Below are 27,026 nucleotides of genomic sequence, written 5' to 3' on the forward strand. Positions count from 1 at the left end.
TTTTCCCTGCTTTTCTGGCTTTTTGGTAACTTGAGAAAATGATAGCATTTTACCTTTAGTGCCTTTCACCTGCTACTCTGGCAAATAAAAGATGAATTATACAGACAGTATGTGAATAAATCACTGCAATTGCTCTTCCCCGACCACCCAGGTTCATGGGGAACAAGTGACGCTGAGTTGGACTTGCCTTTTTTCTTTTCAACTTGTGGCAAATTAGTGGCTAAACGGAGAATTAGAGAAATTAAATCTCCACTTTTCAGGATTCTCTGATTAATCAAAAATTCCTTTTTATTGTTGGCAAATTTTGTGGCCCATTAAAATGTTTCTTGGGTTGCTGTACTGAAAAAAAAAATGGCATCTCACATCAAGCAAAATTACATCTCAATTTCTTCTTTTATGGAAGTTTAGAAGCGGGAAAGCTTTTATGCCCACTAAATCCCCCTTGTTAAAACTGTACATCAGCGACAGTGAGTGTTTCTCCAAATAAAGCTGTGATTATTTAAATAATAATCACATGCTGAGTTTGTGTGTGTGTAACCAATTAGCAACGGTTTTTGCTGTTAAGAATTAATTTTTCTAGGGAGGGAGGTTATAGCTCAAGTGGTAGCGTGCATGCTTAGCATGCATGAGGTCCTGGGTTCAACCGTCTGTGCCTCCATTTAAGAAAAAAATTAATTAATTAATTAAACTTAATTACCTCTTCCTTGACCCCCCAAAATTACTTTTTCAATGTTTCCCCAATACAGTGATTAAGAATGTTCGTTCATAACATTGATCTATTTTTTTAATTGTAAAAACAAGACTGTTTCGGCACTTCACCGTGTCTTTTTGCTCATCGGTGTAGCGGCTGTGCTCACTTGGAAGCGGTCTGATAGCAGCGAACACCAGCTCTGAGTGTGGTAGACGGTGCCCCACCCCCTGTCCAGGGCGCCGCCATCAAGCTCCTCTGCTAACATCCCTTGGTGCTTCCAAAGGCCAAAGGTCCAGTTTCATGAGCTAATGCAAATTGTTCCAAAGGGTTTCATTCTCTGATGGCAACACTATTTGTTTCTTTCTCCGTCTGCTGCAGACTTCTACAAAAACTTCTCTTGCCTGGAATATCGCAGTATCTTTCCAACTGATTTCCCATTGTTCCTTTCCCAGACATAATCCTGATGGTGTGAATTCTTGCCCCAAATCTTTTTGTGGTTCTTTACTGCCCATAGACCATCGGATACAGTGCTTCTCATGGTTTGCCTTTCTTGTGTCTGAAAATTCTCCCCCCACGTTGGCTTCGTCTACCCCTAACTAGCTCAAATATGCATTAAATAGCTGGGCTGTACCAGCTCCTTCAGCCAAGACGTAAGTTAGCCCTTCTGGTCATGGGTGAGAGGCGGAGGAATCATATTCCCAGTTCTCATGCCTGAGCGCTTCATTTCCATCACCTTTCCTCCCAGGGGTTCTGCTCTTGTCCTGACTGGGCTGGCTGGTAGCCATCTTCCTTCTAATAATATTTTTAGAAGTATGGTGTCTGTAGTTACCTTACATCCTCCCTGTAATTATTTATACCCAGTAAATTCTTTATTAATCATTGCTACTCTTCTATTTTTTACTTTTTTTCTTGGAATTTAGCCCTTTTGCACGTTACTGGAGGAGGGCATTGCATGTTTGTTTGCTTTTGAGGGGAAGTAATTCAGTTTATGTATTTATTTTTATGGAAGGATTGAACCCAGGATCTCGTGCATGCTAGGTATGTGCTCTACCACTGAACTGCACCCTCCCTCTCTGTTGCATGTTCTGTCAGAGCCTTGAGGAACAAGCATTTATACTGCTGCTCAGGCAAACATGTGTCCTTTTTCTGTATCTTCTCTTTGTACTGAGTCCACTGCAGCTATCTGGGCTGAGAAACCTATATGCTCAGTAAAACTAGAATCATGTTTGTACATCATTTTACCATTTATAGAGGACTTCTGTGTTTGTTAATCTTGTTGAGTTGGAAGATGGTGATCAACTTCTGGCCGAAGAGGCCTAAGCTTGTAGGGGCCAGCGCCTCCCAGCTGGGAGAGGACTGCATGCTGCTGCCCTTCCTTCCCTGGCCCTCCCCTCCCCCACCCCCTACACTTACTGGTCAAGACTGCAGTCGCTCTGTGTCCCGGAATGTGCTTTGCTGGTTTTAATGACCACTTCGAATGTATTATTTCATTTGGTTTCCCCAGTGTGTCTGCCAGTCAGGCAGGCCTGGCATCACTAGTGCCATTTTACAAATGAGAATAGTGCAAGCTGCCACCATTTGCCAAACTAACGATTTAAAAGACAGAAGCAAGAGCAGGCCTTCAGACTCCTCCCTACGCTGTTTTCATCGCCCCATGTGTAAGAGATCCCGGCAGCCAAACAGTTGTCTGGTCGTGTCCAACATTAAAATGTAAGATATTAAAGCTAAGTGGCAGCTGTTGGTTTAACTTAGTGTCAGCTCTGTGCCGCGGCACTGCCGTGATAAAAGGAGCGGGCAGAGCCCGGGGAGACGCTGCCCCAGGTCTGTGCCTGGAGCGAGAATTAACAGCAGCGTGAGAAGCTGTGCCTGGGCCAGGTCGTCGGTGCCTCTGGCATTCCTCTCATCCTGCTCCCAGTGACTCTGAGGCCCTCTTAGCCCATGGAGGGTGGGCTACAGAGAGGGAAATCTACGCTTGTGACAGCCTTCTGGCCAGCGGCTACAGCGTCCCAAGGTAGGCAGTGGTTCTACTTCATAATCCAGGAACCCATTGTTCAGTCAGTGACTTGACTGACTGTGGAAACAACAGCCTTTCTACAGAGCATCTTGACAGCATGTGTTTTTCAGCATAAAGAATCTGTACTTCACATACCAAGCAGGTAGCAAGTGGAGCATCTGGAATTCTGTGCACCTGTAGTGGTACCTTACTCCAGAGCTCCCCTCTTGCCATGGCATCTGCGTGAACCAGGATGTGGTCGTGGCCTTCTGTGTGCCAGTGAGCCTACCCTTGTCTGATCCGTGCCAGTACTGATGGAGTTGGATGTGGGTGTGGAGTTGTGTCAAGGGGATGAAAATGTGCCCAGGTGGATGTATGCCGTGTTTTATTTCTCATTTCTAAAGAATTCAGCAGGAAGTATATCCTCGAGGGGAGAATGGCAGGGGCTGGTGAACAAACAGCAAGCTGGGAGTCAGGAAGTTTGAATCCAGTGAGATTGTAATGTTTGGAAACAAGACACACAGTGGTGAATGGTGAGAGGGGAGAGGCTGAGTTTTTGGAGACCAGAATGAATGGGTTGCCTTCCTGTTTGAAAAATTATCAAGTACTTGCCATTAATGTATCTAGAAAGAACAGTACTATTGCACTGCTCACCTGCTCTCTGATCTAACAGCTTCCTCATTTCTCAGATGTAAAATAAACATGCTCTCTGGGGTTGTCATGAGGGTGTAATGACAGGAAATAGATATGGACTCTTTGCACATGTAAAGGGCTGTTCCGATGTCACTTGTTTTAATGAATAGTGATTACTATATGTCAGGTCCTTTAACAAAAAATATTTAAATCCAGACATCCTGTCAACACCGCGGAGCAGGCACTGTCATCTCCATCTGACAGGCAGGGAGCCTGGGGTACAGATAGTCGAGGTGACCTACTCAAGGACCTACTGAGCAGTGGCCCCAGACGTCAGCTCCAGGCTGGTCTCAGCTCGGCCGCCATGCTGTTAATAAGGGGTCAATGGAAGAAGCTGGACCTTCAGCAGTGGTTTGCATTGTGCTTCCACTGGAACTGGGGTCCAGGAGGCCCAGATGAGCACTGTATTTTTGTGTCATTAATACCGTATAAAATCCCTTTAAAACACTTGGCTGTGTTTCTCTTTAGGTTTGTATGTAAAGTGTTCTCTCATTGTGACTTTATATCAGAATGAAACATTTCCTTTGAAGTGATCAAACTATGTTTTACAGATCCTCTTTTAATGTTTTGTTCTTTTTATTTTCAGTCATTCCTACACTGGTCAAGATTACAGCACCCAGGGGAACACCGGGAAGATTTCTTTAGGTCAGATCGATTCGGTAAGCACCTCATCCTTTTAAACTTAGACCTCTGTTGATGGCATCAGCACAGATTTTCTTCAATCAAAGATTATTTTGGGTGGGGAGTTGGGAGAGAACATCATTCCATTGCTTGCCATTCATTTTTAAAGGAAATCCGGTGTGCTACACGTAGGATTTTTTTTTAATCATAGGAAAACCAAACAGTGAAAATTATTTGTAGTCTGGTAGAGACAGAATTTAATTATTTTTTCAAAGGGGGATTCTTTTTAGTAATGATAGCTAAATAGTAGCTGTGTGTTTGTATTTAAATACCATATACATTTAGAAAAGGAAGAATGGGAAATACTGGGGCTATCAGCTTGCCAGGGCTGCCGTAACACAGTAACCACAGGCTGGGGGCCTTAAGCAACAGAAACTTACTTTGTCACAGTTCTGGAGGTGAGAGTTCCACGATCCGAGGCCTCTCTCCTTGGCGTCTAGGTGGCCACCACCTCCTCCCTGCACCGGGTCCTCTGGGGTCTTTCCTCATGCTCCCACCTCCCTGGGTCTCCTCCTCTGCTCAAGGGTGCCAGGCTCACTGGACCAGGGCCGCAGCCCCGTGGCCTCACGCGGCCTTCATTTCCTCCTTTCAGGTCAGGCCCCACCTCTGAGCACAGTCACGTTCTGAGGTTGTGGGGTTGCGACTTGGTCGCGGAAACTTGGGGAGGATGCGATTCATTCCATAGTAGTAGGTGCAGGCTCCCCGCCTCGGGCTGCTTCTCCATCAGTGGGCGGCAAATTTCAGCATCACTCCGTGGTTCCATAGCAGAAAGAAAGGCGGCATATTTGACTCTGCTTCTGATTTGTAGAATTTCCCTTCGGTACATCGTAGAATTTCTGCTTTACTCGTCAGAGGGAAACTAAATAAGCCATTAATAATCTTTGTTTAGACATTTGCAAATTATTTACAATAGATTACAAATACACTGAGATTAAAAAAAATAAACTGAGACTTTAATGTTTGGAAGCAAGACATAACAGTGGTGAGTGAGGAGAGACCATGAGTCTTTGGAGACCAGAATGAATAGGTCGCCTTCCTATCTGAATAATTATCATCAAGTTAATGTATCTAGAAATACCTGTAGGATTGCCCACCTTGTACACTTGGTTTGAAATTTGTTCCCAAGAATATCCCACCCTTTACTTTTTTCAAATGTTTGTTTCAGCACTTCCTCCCTGCTGTATCATTCATGTTTATATTACCTGATGAATGGTTGACGGTTGATTCTGTTCCTAGTCTTCCCAGGGTGTTTTCCCATTCGCAAGCAGATGGGAATTCAGCTGGATACTGTGGGGAAACATAGAAGAATAATCACTAATTCACTTGGTGAATGTATATTGAGCCCATCAAGTACATACCAGCCACTGTGCTGTGAATGCGGAGGTGAAAAAAACTGAAAATGCCCCTACCTTCGTGAGCCTTACCTGAGGGAGGCTGAAAAGATAGTGAATAGTAAACGGGCAACCTAATTTTAAAGCATGTCAGGTGTGGTGGTGACATCTCCACTCTGCCTGGGACTTTGGGCCACATGACATAGATGTGTCTGTATCTGGATGTCTTCCAAACCGTGTCCCTACTGCATCGTCCTCATGACAGCCTGTCATTAGCACAACCTTCAGCACCCTCAGTTTATTCTCCAAATGTTCCCTCTAGATTTTTCTTCTAACTGAAATCTGGCTCCTTCAGAGACACTGTCTCCTCTGTGGCCCCTTCAAGCAGTGGCCGCTTTCCCCCCACAACCCGTGTAGTTATGGGGTGAATGTCTTCATCAGTCCACATCACCACTTCCAAACCATCTCTCTGCCTTCCGCTGCCATGCCAGCTCCTGTGAGCCCCGGTGGTCACATCCTACCACCTGGTAGGTCTCCGTGGTGTTGGCACCGCCCACCCTGTCTCAGGTCAGGGCCTCTGCATGGACACGACTCCTGATGTTGTCCCTGGGCCCGGCAACATCCCTAGGGATAACTGTGGAATGTGACTCAGCAAGACAAAAGGAGCGAGCTGTTGATACCTGCAGCAACCTTGATGAATTTTGTGGGACTGATGCTGAGTAAAAAAGCTAATGTCAAAACATCACACACTGTGTGATTTTATTTATATAACACTCTTGAAATGACAGAATTATAGAGATGGAGACAGGTTAGTGGTTGCCAAGGGTTAGGGGATGGTGGGAGGTGGCGTGCAAGGTTCAGAAGACCGAGGTTATAAAAGGGAAACACAAGGGGTTCTTGTGATGGTAGATGCATGAAACATTACATACCCAGAAATGGGCAAATGAGCAGCTGAGAAAATCTAGGACTAGAGGATTGTGTCAACGTCAGTGTCTTGGTTGTGATAATATACTATGGTTGTGCAAGATGTTAGCTTTGGGGGAAAGTCGGTACATGACATCTCTCTCTATTACTTCTTGCAACTGCACAGAAATCTGTAGTTATCTTGAAAGAAGAAGTTTAATTAAAAATTAAAAAAAGAAATAGGTGAAATGCATTTTAATTATATATTTTATTTAGCCTAATATATCTATCTAAGTGATAATATCTAAAATGCTATCATTTCAACCTGTAATCTCTATAAAAATATTAAATAGTTCATCTTTAATCACAGAGAGACAATCATACTTCCTTACGGTTTTTGTTTTTACTCCAATTAGACTGAATTTACAATTTGCAAATTAAATTGACTTTGCAACAGATTGTGTGGGGGACCTGATAAATCTCCACCTAACAAAGCACTCTTTTTTCCTTGTAGCTTTCTACCAAATCCTTCCCACCTTGCATGCGCCAGCTGCACAAAGCCCTGCGGGAGAATCACCACCATCGTCATGGGGGCCGCATGTAGTACAGCCTCTGCCTGAAGGGCATCAGCTTGACCTTGGAACAGGCTTTGCAGTTCTGGAAGCAAGAATTTGTCAGAGGAAAGATGGGTCCGGACAAGGTAATTTTGAAAAATCAGAGCAGTAGCTAAAATTGTACTTTGGTCTGAAAACTAAAAGGTTTGTTTCTGGAATACGCCCCTGAAATGTTGTTTAAGATTCTAAAAGGTAAGTCTGTCTACGATTTCACTGGGGCAAAAAGAAGCTCACATAGGAAGCTAATAGTTGCCACACAAAAGATTGGGAAGGTTAACTTAATTCGCAGGGTAGATTGAAGCAGTAATGTAAGATACAAAGTAATGCTTGAATGAAGTCTTTTCCTCCTGTAGTCGTTATAGCAAAATTGCCATCTGAGTTATATTTCTGTAGGAATGTGTGTGTGTATCTGCCTACCTGTCTGTCTGTCTGACTCCCTGTATTTCTGTCTATATATAATATGTATACACATGTATCCATACACACATATAATGTTATTTTCAGGACTAGGAAATACTGGAAATAAATGAAGTGAAGACAATTCAGGATGCATTCTGTTGTGTCATGCAGAATCTTTCACAGAGAGTTTTTAGACAGACATTTATCACTATAAACCTGAAAGCTGCTTCTCGATCTGTCCGTCGTACTCAGACTCCCACTCCTATTCCTTGTCTCTCTTTAAGAGTACTAGCTGATCACCTTTTATTTTGGGAATAAGGATCTCTTGTCCCTTCTTGCCATGGCACTGTGGTATGAAGTCAGTCATTTATTGTCTATTTCTTGGTTTGCTTCTTTCCTGAGAGAGATGAATGATAGGACAGAGGATATTTACCGAGTGATGTTTATAATGACACTTTGTTAGGTCTTGTATCAGTTTGCTAGGGCTGTGTAACTAAGTACACAGACTGGTTATCTAAACAGCAGGACAGTGTTCCCCAGCTGTGGAGGCAGAAGTGCAGGTCCAGCTGTGGGGAGATTCAGTGTCCCCCCAGCCTCTTTCCTTCTGAGCTGTGTCCTCATGTGGCCTTTACTCTATGTCCACTTCTCTGGTGTTTCTTCCTCTTCTTAGAAGGACACCAGTCCTGCCCACCATTATGACCGCATTTAACTTTAAGTACCTCTCTAAAGAGCCCAATACATAGAGTTAGGGCCTCAAGATATGAATTTTAGGATGCAGTTCAGTCCATAACACAACTCTAGATTTATACTTTTTAAAAAATTATTCAGCCTCTTTTATTTATAATATATTATAAAAAGGCTTACAGATTTTTATGGATTTGTTTTAAAACCTGTCTTCATTGATAATTAAGCTCTGTCCTCTGGGCATTGACTGCCTGATCAGTGACTGTTTCTTTCTCCCACATCCCTTTGCTTGGTCTGTTGCAGGCTTTTATTTAGTTGTCTTTTTTTCTTAATATTTTGAATATTTTTCTGTCTAAGTTTATGCTTCATGTTGGAAGAGAACTTGTCTGTATTATAAAATTATCTAAAACTGTATGTGTTCATTTTTGTCACTGTCATCCAGAGTATAAATATTACAGTAGCATGTCCCTAGATACCTTTTATTAAGGAGAAGCAATTTTTGTATTACAGTCTACAAATTCTTGTGTTCTCTGATAGCCATTTTTTAAAAGTTTGTATAGTCAGTTACAGTGTGTCAGTTTCTGGTGCACAGCATCATGTTTCAGTCATCCACATACATGCAAAAATATGGAGCGCTTCATGAGTTTGCGTGTCACCCTCGCACAGGGGCCATGCTAACCTCTGTATTGTCTCAGCTTTAGTATCTGTGCTGCCGAAGCGAGGGCTCTGGTAGTCGTTCTGGACTGGTAGTAATGTGACTGTGGAAGCAGCTGAAGTTTCTGATGCACATGTTGAGTTATTTTTTATTAGGAATTCGATGTACTAAGTCCCTCTGTGTATGTTAAAAGTAGTCATCTGTCTACAGAATGCTTCTTCAGGGCTGCTAGTTTGGATTGGTTATTTTTCTTTTCTTTCAAAACTATTTATCAGACTAGCATACAGACTCCAGGAGATGATATTAATGATATATAGAGGTACTGCCTTATATGGCTCCTGGTTACTTGTTCACAGATTATGCTCTTACAACTTTTGGCACTTAACCATATTTATTGTTTGGTTAAGTATTTATTTATTACCTGTCACCTACAATTAGAATAAAACTATAGAGAAGCAGATAGCTTATCTTTCTTGTTCACTGCTGTGTGTGCAGGCACCTGGAACATAAACTCATAGTAGGAACTTAATAAATGTTTACTGAATGAGCTAGATCATAAGTCCTCATAAGTACACAGAAAACTAGAAAATTTGGTCAACTTTTCCCAAATTCCTTCATGAATCAGAGCACGGTACTATACAATTATTTGTTAATGTGCTGTCATTCTATTTATAGTGAACTTGAAGCTGAATTAAACCAAGAATTTTAGTATAGCCTGAAATTTGCAAAAGTTGTTGATTTCATAATTTGAAGGGATTTCTCATCATTGACTTGCCCGGGGGCCCATGACGAAATAGGCGATCCTAGCAGAGGACAGGGCTTCTAGTGTGCTGTCTTATGCATGGTCCGCTGTTCAGAAATTGCAGGTCTTGTTTCCCCTGCTGTATTAGGAATAGAATATACCCTGTATTGATCTACCGTCATTGAACTTTGTGCACATCATCTGTATCACTGTTATCAGCTTGTAGTATTTTTGTTGGCACGTGTGTCTTAAGAGTGACTTTTGAGCTACCTGAATGCAGGGACTAGGATTTTTTCGCTGTGGATCCTGGGGGCTTAGTACCAGAACTGGCAGCGACTAGGTGTTTGCTGCGTATGTGGTGACTCCTGGCAAAGTTTAAACAGTGGCTTTCAGTATGAAAAAATAAATTCTTTTTTTTTCTCCTTTTTAGATAGAAGTACATTTTTGACAAACTGTAAAATATTAGTAGTTATTTTAGCAGCTAGCCAGATCTGTTGTCTTTCATGTACTTTTCTAAATCAGAATATAGGTTGGAAGAATATAAAAACATGTAAGAAATGGTAACCAATTATCATCATTATTATTTAGTGAAATACAGTATATACTTAGTTACTAATATTTAAATAATGTAATAGTCAAGTTATGATTCTTATTAAAAGTGCAGAGAAGTATGGGCACGTGTGTGTGTGTGTGTGTGTACACGTACGTGCATATGCCATCAGTCAACACACTGCCCTGACTAGAGATACTGCAATAAAAGCCCAGCCCTTATTTATGAGAACTTCACAGTCTCCTGGGAAAAAACAGGTGACTAGAAATACACAAAGTCAGTATGAGATGGTCGTGGATTCTGGTAGAGCAGAGGAGGGGCTGACAGGATTAGCTGCGGAGTGTGTCCCTGAGTGAGGAGGACCCACTTGGCAGGTGATCTTAGGGAGTTTGCCAGGGAGACAAGTGGATTCCACGTGGAGGAGGGCAGCGTTCTGCAGGGACCTCAGATGAGAGAGTTTGGCCCATCTTGGAGCTGGTGGGAATCTGTGTAATTACGTTATTACCAAAGGCAGATGGATTAGATGAGTGGGCCAGCAGGAAGTGGTCTTGCTGAACAGATGACTGCCAGCCAGGGTCAGCGGTGGAGGCTCATTTATAACTTCAGAGATACACAATTTCATAACTCTGAACATTTACTAGGATTGTATAGTGAATCTGGGATGTTATGGGGGTTAACTGACAGAAAGAAAGTAGTATGAACAAGGTTTCCACTTACTCCATTTAAAATAGTTCAAATGAACTCAGCATGTTTAAATACACATTTTTAATTATATGGACCAACATTGAGGTTTTAAAAGCATTTTTTTAACCAAATAGATTAAAATCTGTTAAAATAATAGGGTGAACTGAGAGATAGAAGTAACTCAAAAACAGTTTACACAACAGGATGAAAAGGAGAGGTTTGGTGGGTGCCGTGGTGTCAGGAAGTTGTTAGAGTGTTGTGTTAGAGGAGGTGTGCTGAACGTCAGTCTGGGATCAGGACTCGGAGGAAGTGAGGCCGTGGATTAGCAGAGAGAAGGGATCACAGCACAGGGACAGGGAGCCAGGGGAAGGCAGGCAGAGCACGCCCACGCGTGATTTTATCCTCTTTCCATGACTTCTTGTTGCACACTCACCATGTCTGTATTTTTGTCAGCTGGTGTAGGGGTTGTGATCATTGGTGGTTGTCATTTTTAAGTCTCTGCTTTCAGACTTCTCTGTGGACTTGACCTCATCACTATATTCAAATACCAATTTTATTTGGATTCACATGGTACTAGAGGGTAAGGGATTTTAGTATTAAAATGTCAACCATTTCTGGAGAACGTTCTGTTGTTATGAACGATCTTGTAGCAGACTAATTGCTTTAGGGTATACCTTACTCCCAAAATACTAGTTTCATAATAGAGGCTTTTTACTCCTAGACTTAATTGTATCAAGTATAAATATTTATGATATATTAAAAATGTAACAGTAAAGTTTTATCGGTTAACTTTTGTCAGTGAGGGTTGGGGACATTTGAAAATTGCACTTAAGTGTTGGATAGGATTCTTTGGATTTGTTACTGATTCTTTAAGAGGAATTCAGAGCTTTGAATGTCTAATTTCCTAAATAATTTCTGAGATTTCTGAAATAAATGCATCATTGCTTTATGCAAACAAAATATATTTAATTAATCATAGTGCAATTTTATGCACGTTTTTCTTAGTTGAAGTTATTTACATGCCGGTCTACCTGAGAAAAAGCCTCACCCTGTGTGCAAGAGATAAAATTAATCAAACCTCTATGGAAAGCAAGAAAAAACTTACCACAAAAGTATTCTTTCACTTGGAACTTGGATATTTAATAACTTCAGCCACGAGATTTGTTAAGAATTAAATTGAACCAGATAATTCTTCTAATAAATTCAAAGCAATGTATCCTCTTAATCAGATTGCTTGTAGCATTGTTGTCCTGAATTTGTTTTGACCTGGCCCTATTAGACATGAAACACGCCACAGATCAAGTCCATGTTGTGTAGTTGGACTTCCTGTCCCTAGTGAGAATGTACCTGAGGCCCACTACGTGCTCATATAATTGGGTCAAGTGGCATTTAGCGCTGTGCAAAAAGCGTATCTTTTGTCCCAGAATCCAGCCAGCTAGGACCTGCATCAGTAGAAATTGGCTGCCTGAGAACTGCATATTTGGCTCGTGGGCTGTGCATATATGAAGCACATTTGTCACTGGGGCTTTCTTTTTAAAACCAGCATTTCTCCCAGGACCCAGACCAGCCATATCAGCTTCAGCACGAACTGGGAATTTGTCAGAAATGCTAAGTCTCTGAATCAGGCTCCAGAGGCGGGTGGTTTCACAAGCCTTCCAAGTGAAGGTGAAACTGACTTCCACTCAAGACTGAGAGCCCGTCTTTGAGTTATTGCCCTGACAGAAATCAGCATGGTTACTGGGGTATCAAAATAACCACTGAGCATCTTCAGCTGTTTGTTCTGTCCATTTCTGTTGGTGATTTGAGTATGCTGTTGTCCTTCATCCATAACCCCCACACACACATTTGAATCCCTGCAGCATGTCAGGTACTGGCCCGTAGTAAATGGATACATACAGCAGAGTCCCTCTGCCGATGCACTGCTGAAGATTCCCTGTGCTCCTGGATGTCAATCCCAGGTACCCTTGAGGAAGCGAGGCTGGGCCGGGGGTTCTCCAAGTTAGCTGTCTTCAACTCTGAGTAGCTTCCTCCATTTCTTCTAGAGTGCCTTACAAATATCATTTCATATGTGCTTAGTGACATGAAAAAGGTTGGAAAGAACTAATACAGAGTACAGACTTCGAGTCAGACTGAGTTCCCATGTGGTTCCTCTGTGTGCAGTCCTCGGCATAGCGCCTGCTCCGTGTGCTCACAGAGGAGGAGCACCTTCCTGGCATGCGCAGAGGAGTTCACGTGTGATCAGTACAAAGGTGGAAAAGCTGTGGAACGATTACAATTTGACCATCTCCTGCCCGCCTAGCACATGCCGGACACTGTAGTTCATCCTTTACATATACCATCTTGTGGAATCCTTAAAACAGTCCTGGGAGACAGGTGTTATTTATTATTTACGTCTCATTTACTGCTGAGAGAAGCTGTGTTAGACCACAAATTTGTAATCGGCTAGGTCAGCACTGTTCTCTTGCTTCCTCCAGCAATCCTTGTGGCCTTAGAAGAGAAGTGGAGAGGATATAAGGTAAAATTTATCCAGGCTTAGGAACCGGCCAAGCAGATGTGCTGTTATTCAGTCCTTTCTGTGTTCCTTATTCCATTTACTCTCACAACAACCCTGTGAGATAGATACCCTCCGTTTGTAGAGTTTCATGACTTCTACGGGCAGCAGGGGTAGTTCCTGATCAGACCTGAGTCAGAACCCAGATGTGTTTTGTTCCAGACCATTTGCTGTCCCCGGTGCTCCCAAGGGGAGAACAGACAGGCATGCTGTTTAGAAGATGGGCGTGTGTGACCGGCCAGATACACCCAGGTGGGAACAGTTTAGAGTGGAGGTTTTCGGTTCCGTGTTCCATCACCAGGGCTTCCATCATATTGTCATTAAGAAGGGAACAAGAGTAATGCTGACTAAAACTTTGCAAAGAAATAAGAATATACATGAAATGCTATGTAATTTGTGAAGTGCTAAACCAATGGTAGTTAATACATTTTAAAACATTGATAAATGAGTCTATAATCATTTGCATGTTTTCTCGGTATATTTGTAAACCTGTTAACTTATAGATACAAACCTTAATTAGTTTAATTGGTTACATTTTTGGCTTTTCTTTCGAAGAAAACTTGGTTTTGCCTGAATGTTCACATTAGCTGTATCCTAGGAAAGTAACTGAATGTAGCAAAAGTAGTTTCTTGTAAAAGAAGTCTAATTTTCATCCCTGTTGTTCTTGAGTTGCAGTTTTAAAGGTAGCCTTAGCTGTTACCATGTCTCTAGAATGACTTTTTTAAAGTTTTATGCTATGAAATTTCTGTTACATTCTCTCTTTTAAGTACTTTAATGTGCAATAAAGGTGTGAAGGGTCCCCCTCGTCTCTCCGTGCCTTGCATCACATTTGGGAGACAAAGTCTAGGGAGCACAGTGAAGGATTAATATTTAAACCCAGGCTTGAGCAGGATGCACTTGCTTCATGAATCGTCAGGGGGCTAGCTGGTCAGATTTTCAGTTCAGTTATGTATTGTGTTAAGTCGATCATCAGAATAAAACAGGTGATGTCAGCCCTCCCTTCCAACATGATTCTGGTAAAAGTAGCTTTAGTAATAATTGCTTTTCAAGCCTCAAATTATGAAAATGAGATAACAGGTAGAAGACTTCCACTTGAATCGTTAATTTGAACTGTTGTCTTATCCGTGACACCTTATGGATTACGCTGCATTAAAATGACATTGTACCCAGCATTTTACAATAAAGGCTGAATTTTTGTTGTTAGTCCATGCAGTGCTCTCAGGAGAGAGTGATGATAAGGAGGTCCGAGGTGAAGGTTCCAGGGTATACCCTGGTAGTACGTTTCCCCAGATAAGTTGGGTGTATAAGCTCCAGGATGGGTCAGACTTCTGACACGAGGGGATATTCCCTCTGGAAGATTTATTAAACTGAAGAATCTCTAGGGGTCACAAGTGGTTTTCTTCCATGATTCACTGTGTCTTTATCACTCATCATGTTCTTGTATATCTGTCTTGATTAATTTTTTCTTGTTTTTGCTTAAAAAAATTACTTGGCACCATCTTTCCAGTTACTTCACTTCTTTGTCAAGTAGGATTTCATTTTATTAAAAAAAAAACCAAATAGCTATTTTGCACCTGTCCATGTGCATTTCTCTTTATGTAGTAATAGACTGTGAGTTCCCACAGCTGTGGGGACCCAGAGAGTGGCTGTGTTTTAGTGTAATTGTGTGCAACTCAGTCAGGAGAGGAGGAATCCTAACCAGATAAGGAACTGGAGGGTGTTTACTCAAGGGGAGGTCTCCACAGTTCATACTTTGGACCGGCAAGAATGCCAGCTTTTAAGGGTGAGCAAGGCTTTTAAGTGAGAATACAGGTTCAGAGGAGAATGAGGCATCAATGTTCAGGTGAAAAGGTGGTGAGGGCCATGTTGATGCGACCCCTGAGTGGTAGATTGCTTTTAACTTGGGAGTCTTAGAAGAGTCTTGTCCCTTTCCTTGGTGCTCTCCAGATCTGCCCAAGCCACCTGTCTGCCACAGTGGCTGTGTAAGACTGTGTTTTATTTATCCATTTCACAAGTGTTCATAGAACATCTGCTGTATCCCAGAACCTCTTCTAGATGCTAGAGGCACAGCAGTGAGCAAATAGACAGAAGTGCCAGCCCCTCTGGAATTCATATTCTGGTGGGGGAGATACAATAAACAAGTATATATTAGTCAGTGATAAATGCTAAGGAGAAAATTTTGCAGGGAAAAGTTAGGGAGCGTAGTTTTGACTAGGGTAGTTGGGGAATGTGACCAATGACAGGTGACATTTTGCTCACGACTTGCATTTTGCATGGGAGTTCTGGGTTTGGCATTGTTGGCAACCGAGAACTCTCAGGCAAAACTGGTGAGATTTATCACGTGTTAGTGGGTACAGAGGAGCAAATATCAGTCCTTGCTGTTTCAGGATGAGGAAAGCTGAAAGCAAGGAAAACTGTCCAAGTTTACCCACAAGTTGCAGACACTGGATCTTTGAGCCCTTGGCTGCAGTGACAGGGCCCTCTGTAAGGTGAGCTGCAGTGTAACTAGATCCTGCCAAAAGTCAACGGCTGAGGGAAGGCCAGGCAGAGACAGCAGAGCACGGGGGAGTCAGACAGGAAGCAGGGCTGGGTGGCCAGGCAGACATCCAGCCCGTGCCAGGCCCACGGCACCTCAGGTTTCAGCCAGGGAGGCCATGTTGGACCCTTTGTTTTCAGGGGTGATGGTTTAAAGTGGGTACCGGGCTTTGGGGTCACTCTATGACTGACTGGGATGAACTCTCTTGCCCTCAGACCTCTGATCCATTCAGCCTAGAGGGATGAGCACCACAAGGCTCAGCCACCCCTCCACACAAGGGTCCCGTGATTTAGTCAAGGTCCTAAGTGAGAGGGAGAAAGGTGATGTTCCTACTAAATTTCCTAAATCTCAAAAGAATTCCTGCCTTTTCCCCTCACTAGAAAGATACCCAAAAGAGAAATGCTTGATGCCTACATGATGGGCTATGGGTCTTGGGCTAAATTAATCCTTTAGCTGCAGTATCCTTTATTTTTCCTTCACATCTTTGCAGCTAAAGAGGCCCTTTATATCAAATTTCTGTTTCTCTATCTTCTTTGCTTCGGCCCCTTATACTTTCTCCACTCTGCAGGTAGGTCCCTGAGTGCCACCCTCACCATGCAGTGGGAAACAAAGCACTGGTCAGAAAGAGTGAATGTCAGGAAGTAATACAATACAGCATCATCATTTGCTGGTGGTGGCGAAAAGTGTTGTCCAGTTGATGCATGTGTCAAGGTAAAGTCAGAATGGTGAAGACTGACTTTTCTCTGGAAACATGGAGATTAAAGACATGCTTAGGGGTATAAATATGATAATTTAGATATGACTGTACTTTTAAACCCACTTGAAGATGAATTTTGCTTTCCATTTTGATGTTTTTAAATTTTATCATAAATGTGATGTTTCTTTATCAACAGAGGGAAAGAATGCATGTGGATTAATTCTCTTAGATGCAAGTTTTACCACAATTATACTTCTATCTCTACTTTCAGTTTTAAATCATTAAAAAATTCCTCTTGAAAAACTATATTTAAAAAAAATATAAATCTAGGACATGGTCATTTTATCAGTATATTGGAATATATTATTTGCTACAAAAAATGATTTCTATTCAAGGTAATTCAAGAGATCATAAAGTATTTTTCCTGTTTTCTTACTTCTCCAGGAAGTGCCACATTCTTTATTCTTTGGAGGTGGGCATGGTTTCTTTCTTCCTAGTGCTATAGGGGCTTTGGTGGCCCTTGCTTCCTGCTTCCTGCTGTGCCTGGTGTTAGCTCACCAGCAAAGCTGTGGCTCTCCCACTTGCTTGGGGGTCTGGGTCTCCCCATCCTTCAGTGACACTGTGACAGCAGAAACACTTAGCTTGATTCTTGGAATTTCAAGGATGTCCTAACACTTAAGGCTACTTCTGGTCCCCTCTTCCTGCTTCTGTTTCCCTTTTCCAGTGTTGCCTTGGCCGCACAGAAGTTCAGGCAGATGCTTCTGCAGTTTCCAACTTCTTACTGCAAAGAACCAGAGCCAAAAGGATTCCCGAAAAGTACCTGACATAAGGCGTTCTCCATCTCTTACTGTTTTTTTTCAATTTATGGGCCCTCTGAAATAGCACCAAAAAAATCTGTCTTAATAATGGGCTCTTTCTGATAAGTCAACATTTAAACATTACTTTAGCACAATTTTATGGTCTTTGTTGTCTGCTACAGTTTTATGTGCTTTAATTATTAACATATTGACTGTACCTTGAGGCCTTTCACACAAAGGATGCAATTTTAATAATGCTGTGGTAATGCCATTTAATCCCTGTTTACAGCCATATTATGTTTCACTTCAGCCAGTAACAATAACTCCTTTTAGTGGAGCCCATGACACGTACGGTTTACTTATAAATGTTGTTTTCAAAGCTATATTTTTGTTACATTTAGATGTTCACATTCAAGGTCATTCCTAGAACTTGATGTGATTTTTTTAAAGATAATTTTAGTCTGTCTCTAGGTTGGATAAATTGATTGCCTGGAGAAAAGCGGGAGGCTGTACTCTCTGATGGGAGAGGTAATTCTGAAGGATCTGAGGGCAGCCGGCTAGAATTAATTTCAGTACTACTGAGGAGGAATTAGATTTGGTTTGAGCCACTGTTGGCCGGAGCCAGAGAAGCCTTCCTGTCTATCTAATAAGGCCCAGCCTCCACCCCCCCATGTTGGTTTTCTCCTAAATGTCTGAGCCAGCAGTGACCACGCCCCTCAGCACCACTTTTAAGAATGCCAACCAGATTTTAAGTGTCCAAGTAGCAGGGACTCTACCTTACAGCGTTTATCCTCTCCCTGCCCTCATTGCAGGGACAGAAATCTGTGTTCCCAGTCATTCCATGATATGTATTCATTGGTTAAAAATGGTGCTCATGTGTCAAGCTGTTCATTTCCCTCAGTAAGAGTTGCAGGCTGTGCTACTTCCCACCCCCTTCATATTTGAACTTATCTGTAGTAATAAAGACATAGGTTTCATGTAAAGGTACAGCTGATCAGGAGCGTGTGGTCGCTGTGTTAGGGAAGCCCTCCTGTGGGTAACTTGCCCTCCTGACCTCTGCTTATCCTTAGACAAGCGGACCCTGAGTGCCAGACTGAATGGCATGTACTGTTTTCTCTTCATGCAGATAAACCCAACCTGAAAAGAGAACATTTCCTTTACTGTCTGTAAGGTTTATCAGCAGTGAGGGGGAAAAACAGCTACCAATAAGGGATATGACATTGGAGGTTGTTGACAGAGGCATATGAAGTTAAAAAAAAAGTTATTTCTTTCCTTAGGAACATGTTTAGTGCTTTAAATGGCTCTTAGAAAGGAGGATGGATGTGGCATAAACCCGCTGTCCTCAGCATGGATCAGCTGTTTGCAGGAATTTGTTAAAGTGAGGGTCGCTACTAGCATTTACTGAGCCCTGCAGTGTGCCTGGCACTTTATGTAAATGTTCTTATTTAGTCATCAGGAATTCACATGAGAGTGGGCATTGTGATCATCTGAATCTTTCAAAGAGGCACCCTGAAGCTCGGGGAATTTCCTAGTGAGTGGAAGGTCCAGGGTTCATGGGGCCCTCCTGTCTCCTGGATAGGCCGTTCTGTCAAAACTTGGAATGCTCTGATGGAGTTGTCCTCTTCATTTAGAAAGATGAAAAATAAAAAACAAATTGTATGAAACAGGAGTAGGCATTGTCAAACACCTAGGTAACTTCACTGCCCTAAATTTAGCTGAGGGGGGAGGAAGACCACATGACCCTCATTTTTGGAATGAAGTCTTATTTTATTAGTATTTAAACTCTCTGTGTATCAAAGCTTTAAAGACTGTGAGTGAAAAAATATGCCTAAGACATGACTCAAGGGGTACAGTCCAGACCAGACTGATACAACTTCTTTCGTATTATAACACAACCACTGGATCACCTTCTCATTAATTGTGAGCTTTCTGAGGTGTGGAGACCATTTATTTTTCAGGTTTAAACTCAAGTAGCATTTATTGGATACCTGGAAATCTTTCCCATACCTTAATAAATAAAACTCTAGAATCTTGAGCAGAGTAGGTCAGGAAGGGGAGGAAATGTGGTACAAGAGGGAAAACCTAGACTTTGGAGTCAGACCAGAGCTCTGACCCCATCTGCTGATGATTAGTTGTGTGACCTGGAAAAATGAGCATCTCCCAGCTTCGGTTTTCTCATCCCTCAAATAAGGATCATGATGGAATTATGCTTGATGATACTCTTAGCCTACTGCTTATTAGCCCAGTGTCTAGTGTATAGATGATGATCAATAAAACACCCCCCTTTAGTCCTGATTTAATGTGAGGCACACAGTGATAAGTACAGTATGAGGGGAGAGTCACGAGAGAGACATTACATCCCCCAGGTGCTCGGAGAGGGCTTCATGGGAAATGGGTATTTGAATTGAACCTTGAACAGTGTGGGATTTGAGCATGTGGAGTTGGGGCTTGCATTTCATGGTCCATGTAGGATTTGTGTAAAGGCTGTTGCTGACACAGTGGAGGACCTTTCCTACCATGGTCTGGCTGCAGACTCGGCTTCATTTCTCAAGTGGATCAGTCTGATATCGAACCTTTGTAAAAGCTGACTGAGTGCATGGTGTTATTCAGTCTCAGTGAAAGTATTCTCACTGGACCCTGAGAAGTTACAGGTCAGTTTCATTGCTGTGTGGTGATCTATTAAGATCAGGGAGAGAGATTAGAAGATCTGAGTGAGGGGTTCCTTGATACATGACTTTGGATTCTCCTTTAGAATGTCAGATGTCCAAAGAACGTTGGTGGTGAGCGCTGAGATGAGATCATTTCAGAGTTCAATATTTCTAATGCGTGCTGAAATGCTAACTTTTAGGTAGTCACTTAAAATCTACCTTTTAGGCCTTGAAGTGATCCACAGATGATTGAGATCAGTGCCTCTCAGATTTTTTGTGTTTGTCATACAGGTTCAGATACTTGACTTAGGGGGGCATGCGGAGAGGATTTGGGTTGACTGTGGAAGTTGTCACGGCAGAGAGCACTTGGGTCTCCCATCAGCCTGTGTCGTCATCTCAGTAGAGCTTTCACCGCCTGACTCCATGAGTCACCTCTTGTAGGGAATTCAGCCTCCTTCCTCAGCCTTGCCCATGCCTCTGCTTTCAGCAATTTGTGCCTTTCCCAGAATCATATCCAAAGTGGGAGGATACAGCTCAGAGGTAGAGCACCATGCCTAGCATGCATGAGGTCCTGGGTTCCATCCCCAGTCCCTCCATTAAATAAATAAATAAACCTAATTACCTGCCCCATCAAAAAAAATTTGTATCCAAGGAGCTACTCAGCGCACGGCCCCATCTGGTTGATGTCACAGTAACCATCTTTCTTCTGTTGCAGCAAAGACGAATTCACCCTTTGATCAGAATTTGAAGGACTGGTTCGGAAGAATTCATGGGGCACTTGAAGGGCTTGATCACCTTAGACAGTCAGCGTTTCCGTGGTGGTGTTCTTCTTTTTCAGTAGTTCTGTGCCCTGGGACACAGCATAGTCTTTTTCTTTCTTTCTTTTTTTAAAATCTATACTGACTCCCTAGATGAACTCATCCTTTTTGAAGGCTTCTAGTGTATCTCCCCAGGCTGTCCTTCTCCGTGAAGTCCACGTGCCTCCTTATGATGTAGATTCTAGATCATACAAATGCAATAATATTTGAATCAAAGTCTCCAGAAGTGAGCTCCTGGTCCACCAGCCTGCCCAAACCAACTGTAGCCCTTGCCACCTCAGGTGACTGCGGTTCCATTCTCCCAGTTGCTCAGATCAGAAACCTCGTTGACCCTTGTTTTCTCTCGTGCCTAAGCTCTCAGCGAGTCCTTTTGTCTCAACCTTGAAAGTCTCCCATCTCACCGTCCCAGCTGCCGCAGTGCTGGTCCACACCCTCACCACCGCTCATTTGGGTTATTGCAGTGGCTTCCCAATTGCTTTTCCAGCTCTTATCTCAGAAGATTTGATCCGTGTCAATAGAGTAGGGGGAAGAAGGGCCACTGTTCAGGCCAGTATTTTCTCTAAAAGCAATTTAAAATTCCTTCAAGCCCTTTGAAGGATTTCTATTAGTGCCCCATAGAGTTTCATGCCCCAGATTTTAAGAGTGATTTTCCCCCCTGTGAGTTACCGTAATGTAAGAGCTTCTCAGTATGGCCCCTGTGCGTGCCTGACTTTGACTTGAACAACGTCTCGGTTGGCCGTTGCCCCGTATACGTTAAATATACGACTAATCTTAAAATAATGAGAATATTATGAAGTGTGCTCACTACCAGAAATACACTGAACATGCTCTCATCTCCTGTTTAATGAGTTAAGATGAACTTCAGGATTTGGACCTGCTGCAGGCTGAGCGTTACAGACATCACTTGTCATCACATAGTAAAGACAGTGTGGGTTAGGAGGGGCGTCCAGTTGAGTTAGTGCCAGCAAAAGCAGCTTTTCTCTGTGATACTAAATATAGTTTATTGAATCTTTCTGGTTACTTTTTTCCCCGGGAAGTTGGGGCATAAGGTCACCTATGGTATTACGGTAGTATATTTTGTTGTGGATGCGCTAACAGTGATGGGTGACTGGTGGATTTTGTGTATCACCTAAAAAAGGAAAGTTCACTAGTTGAATCGTGCAGGTATTTTGTTCGACTTGTATATGTCTTCACTTTGTAATTTTATATTTATTTCCCAGCCGTGTAGACCTGAGGCCCTTTCTGGTTTAGTGGCAGAGTGAAAGACACTAATGAGAATGTCTTTGGGACATAATTATGTAGATTTAAAGGAGTGATGTCGTTTTAATTATGCCCCTTAGCTAGTGCACTTGCATGTTAAACCCATTCCCGTTTCAGTGTATTTCCCTCTGAAACTTTGCTTTTCTCAGGCCTTAAATTACTAATCAGCTCATGGGTGAACCCGAAGGTTATGTAAGCTAAGTTGAAGACTGCCAAAGAATGTGTTTAAACTGTTAATCCAAAATACACAGGAGTTTACAGTTAGAAAAAGTGGCCCTTGGGCTTATAGTGCTCTTTGCTGATCCACAAGGAGAAATTCCAGCATCTTATGTGAGTGTGACTTTCCTCTTCCTTCCCTCCCTAAGTGAACAGACCCCTTTGGTTGTAATGTGTCAAAACAGGTAATATATCATTTCCCTTGGGTTGTTTTATTAAACCCAGTGAACTTGAAGTCAAATAATAATAATAATAATAATAATAATAATAATAATTAATAGTAATAATTAATAATTTATTATTTTTTTCTGTAAGTTTTTATTATAATTATTTTTTACACCTTGGTTTTTTTGGCTTGTTTGCTTTCATTATAAACTTCTAGATTTAGCAGGAAAATAACTGCCTTAAAGCTATGAAATGACTTATTCACTCATGGAACAGAAGTGTGAGGCTAGCTAAGCCCTACTTTGTGAGCAGTTTTGTTTTTATTTGTCAGAAGCTAACTTAGGGAAAATCCTGGGTAAATTTTCAGGAGAAAGGCCCCCCAAAAATCGTTCAAGGCTAAATTTCCTTTCAAAGAGATGGTGAAAATATAGAATTTAGCATAGGGGTAAGTAAACTTTGCTTACAGGGAGCGATGGTAGATATTTTTGGCTTTGTGGCACATGTCTTTCCATTACACTTACTCTGATGTTGCGTGTAGCCTGCAAACACCCACAGACAACAGCCAAACCAATGGGTGAGATGATGTTATTATGACAAAAACAGGTGATTGTCTGGATGTGACCTGTGGTCCTGGCATAGTTTGCAGGTGCTGAAGTTAGAACATAGATTCTTTAATTTTTTTTTCTTTATTCATTTTCCAAACTCACATTCATCAGATACCTGATGGGTGTTTTAGCTACTTTGCATACTTTTAATCAATGATCATCACAGGGGCTTCTGAAACAGGTGGAGGAAGTACTTCTTAAAATTTTCACATTATGTAAAACTTCAAACATGTACAAATGCAAATCTGCACGTGCCGGGGTGCAGCCAACAAACCTGGGACCTGGCCATAGAGAGGAGGCTGTGACCAGAGCTGGAGGGGTTCTGGCCGGGGGTAAAAGCTCTGCTCCCACCTGACCAGGAAAACCAGCCGGTTTGGGGTCTCCATCTTTGCCTCTAAGTCCCGAGGGGACTTTCCCTGCAGTGTTGCTAATTAAAGAGAAAAATTTTAAGCACATAGTTTCTTGATGTGTCTCCATATTTGTCTTATTTATCCCTTTTCATTTTTTGTATTTTAGCTGGAGTATTTTAAGGCAAGTTCTAGACAGTGTCATGTGATACCTATACTTCAGTTTGTATCTCGAGAATATATGGACGTTTCTCTCACATAATTGTAACACCATTATCTTACCACTTGGCAAAAGTAACAGCAATTATTTTTGGATAACATCTAATATCTAGGGCACGTTCAAATTTGCCTAAAAATACATCTTTTTCACATCTGATTTATTTGAACCAGGATCTACACATGTTACACTTGGCTGTTGTCTCATTAATCTCTTCTAGTGATCCATCATTTACCTCCCCTTTTCTTTCTTTTTTCTTTCCTTTTTCTTTGTTTTATCAGTCTATAGCTTTTTGAAGAAATGAACCAGTTATTCTATAGAATGTTTCACATTCTGGATTTATTTGTTTGCTTCCTGTGGCATCATTTAATTTGTTACCATTTTTCCTGTAAATTGAAGTTAGCTGTAAAGACTTTCGTAAATTGTAGGTTCAACTTTTGTGGCAAGAATCCTTCATAAGCGGTACTTTGTTTTGAATCTTGTGTCCCGTTAGGAGGTGTATCGGTAGCCTGAACCTTCTTTGTAAAGTTCCTGTAACTTCCCATCTAGTGGTTTTATTCGTTGACTGTCTATTGATTTCCCAGATTAGCTGTCTTAGTTTCACTTCTACACTTATGAGCTGGAATTCTTCTGTGAAAAATGTTCCTTCTCTGTCTTGGGTATTTGCTTTATCATGAAGGCAGTATTTTTGAATCACAATTTATAGTTTGGGATCAAATCTCAAAAAAGTTGAATGAATTGCCTAAAGTCACAAACCTACTAATGTGCATAGCTCAGAATTAGACCGAAGACCACTTCTAGTTATCTCGGACGCACCGCTAATGGGAGCCAGTGGGTCTACAGCGTAACAAGTTCTTCTTGCTTCAGAAGTTCTAGAGTGAGATTTAGGGCGACTTAGGGTAATTCCTCTTTCCTCTCTTTGTTTCCCCACCCCCTAAATAAATTTAGGAAAGAGTTAGTCTTTTTACCTGATAAACTACAGAGGTATTTTCCCAGAGCAGTTGAGTGCTTGGAAATCAGATTGCTTGGATTCATATTTCTGCTGTAGATCTGTCCACTTAGCAGCTGTAACCTGATTTTTGGCAGATTTCTTAAACTTTCTACAATCTAATATCCTTGTCTGTAAAATGAGGATCCTAATAGTGTCCACCTTAAAGGACTGTTGTAGTGATTAAATGAAGTTTATGCAAAGAAAGGGCTGAGAACCGTGCCTTGCATATAATCAACACTCAGTAGCTGTCAGTTAGCTTTTTAGAGATGAAGCTGTCCCACACTTGCATTTTGAATTCTACCAGCCACCCAAACCAGATATTCAAAAACTGTAGTAACTGTTAGGAAAACAATATTATCTTGTGCTGTTGATGCTTAAAAGCAATGGTACATCAGAATTGAGGTGGTCTCAATTATTTTGCAGACCTAAGAAATATCAACCTGAAAAATGGAAACTCTGGCTGCTGCATGTCTAGAGCAGTTGTAACTGCAGAGAAACATTGTTTTAAATTTTTACTTGCGTTAGTAGGATTATTTAGTGAATTTGTAGATAGTGGTTGAAGAGATGTATGTTATCTGAATGGTGTGCATTTTAGATATTTTATGTTTGAATTCTTAATGTAAAGAATATTTCTTTCTGGAGTCTTAAAGCTTTTCTCTGAGCACAGTAGGAAAAGCTGTCACTTGTCATATTTTCAACAGGATGGAAAAAGCAAAATGTACACCCCCCTGCTTCCATTTCCTCCTTTCTACTTGTTGGAGTTGTGGATAGCCTCACTGTGTTTAAGTTGTGTTTATAATCATATCTTATTTGTTTGGGGAGGAATTTTAAAGACTAATTTTAAAAGATCCTTTTAGCAGAGTATTTTAAATCATTTTCTCAGGCAATGGAAATCACTCTGTTTTTCAAGATGTACTGCAGTGATATCTGCTTATAACTTTATCATTGTGCATTATTTTCTTGTGATTGGTATTTTTAAGACTGGGCTGAAAGTATGTGCATGCATTTGATTTGATCATAGACTACTCCTGTTTGTTCTTAGCCATTTCTTCTGTGATTTTTTGCACAATATTATGAAAGGTTTTTCACTGTTCATTTCTTGAGTTGTCAGGTGTCTTTTGAGCCATATTGAAAAGGGACAGTTAGACTATAAGGATGTTCTCTACCTCATTCAGAGTTTCTCAGAGTACTTGAAAGTGCTTCCTGTTTGGCCACGGAGTGCAGATGGGTGCCAGGGTTCAGTTTTCTAGATGTCTGTGTAGAGATGTTTGTCCGTGACCAGTATAGTGGTTTGTTATGATGTGACAGAAAAGCAGTGAGTAACTTGGTTTCATTCCTATGAAGATCCAACTGTCTTTATTGGTCTTTCCCTCATTATTTTTGTGAGCTCACATCACTCAGCCTGAAGTGGGAAGAGATAGCATGCCCAGAGCTGCAGGTCTGCAGGCCTGGGCTCATATTCTGTGAAAGAAAACGCTGTTTATCCCTGAAGCCATCTTTTCAGGACTGTCTGTTTACTTCCTGCCCCAGGATGTCTATATTTGTGAGTGAAAAACCATTATGGGAAGTTCTGAGTGAGCAGAATACAGTGGGGAGCAGCATTCATAGCTTTTTAATTTTAACAGTTTTGATTTTCAAATAAAGGAAAATATATATATAAAGTTCTATTCTTGCGAAGACACTAGGGAAATAATAGTAAAGATGGTGAGCAAGGTGTGAGGCAATTTGCAGATCAGAGAGCTCTCATTCCTCCTGGGGCTGCTCCAGCCCCCCGTCTCTGGTGCTGACACCCCTCTCATCCACCCCCGGCCAGGCATGGGCGCCTGGAGGGATGCTGGGCTGAAGGCTGAAGGTCGCACAGCCAGCCCTTGCCTCCGCCTGGGGAGCTCTGCACCTCTGTTTTTCTCTTCTACAAAAAGAAGGACAAGAATACCTGCTGTTTTGATGAGGATCAAAGGTTAAGTAAGCGTCTTGCAGCACAAACTCTGAAGTACAGTTGCGCAGGGTCGGATTTGGGGTGAGCTGCACCAGGTGTGGGCGAGTGCGGTGATGGCTCATTGGGTTGATGAAGGTTGGCTTGGGCCGTCTCACCATCTTGCTCAAGAGAGACACCTTCCCCAAGGCTGGTCTCGTGTGTGGGGTCTGTGACCCCTAGCTTGCGTCGGCTCTGGTGAGGAGCAGCGAAGGTGTCTGCCAGGTGACCCGCACACGGCCGGCACCCGCAGGTGCTCTGAGCAGAGTGGATAAATACTCATTTTGTGCACGTCAGTCTGAAGGTAACGGAACCCTTTTGGTAGAAAGAGGATGCTGTAAATATTAACTAACACGTGGCACTGGGGGAGAGTGTCAGCTTCTAATCACTTTGTTTTTTAAGTGAATAACATTAATGAAAAATCAGTGTTGCCAAACTAAGTGAACACTATTGACTTTTCTTGCAACCAAAACATTGACGATGAAACTAAGCAAGGAAGTTCGAAGGTTAGGTTTCACTTATACTGAAAGTCTTTCCTTTCTCCCTGAATGATACCATCTGCTGTGTTCATTACTCAGACTTCTTC

The 27,026-nt window shown here is 42.0% G+C and overlaps 1 non-coding gene and 1 pseudogene across 1 annotated transcript; one reads left to right on the top strand and one right to left on the bottom strand.

The window, feature by feature from the left end:
- LOC140693695 (DNA primase large subunit-like) overlaps window positions 1-27,026 on the top strand; it is a 96,045-nt pseudogene that overhangs the window by 17,963 nt on the left and 51,056 nt on the right.
- LOC116278861 (U6 spliceosomal RNA) lies at window positions 8,611-8,714 on the bottom strand. The gene has a single exon (XR_004188202.2). It is a non-coding gene; the product is annotated as a U6 spliceosomal RNA (small nuclear RNA).

The sequence above is a fragment of the Vicugna pacos genome, unplaced genomic scaffold, assembly GCF_048564905.1.
Source record: "Vicugna pacos unplaced genomic scaffold, VicPac4 scaffold_20, whole genome shotgun sequence".
In the NCBI taxonomy this organism is placed as follows: domain Eukaryota; kingdom Metazoa; phylum Chordata; class Mammalia; order Artiodactyla; family Camelidae; genus Vicugna; species Vicugna pacos.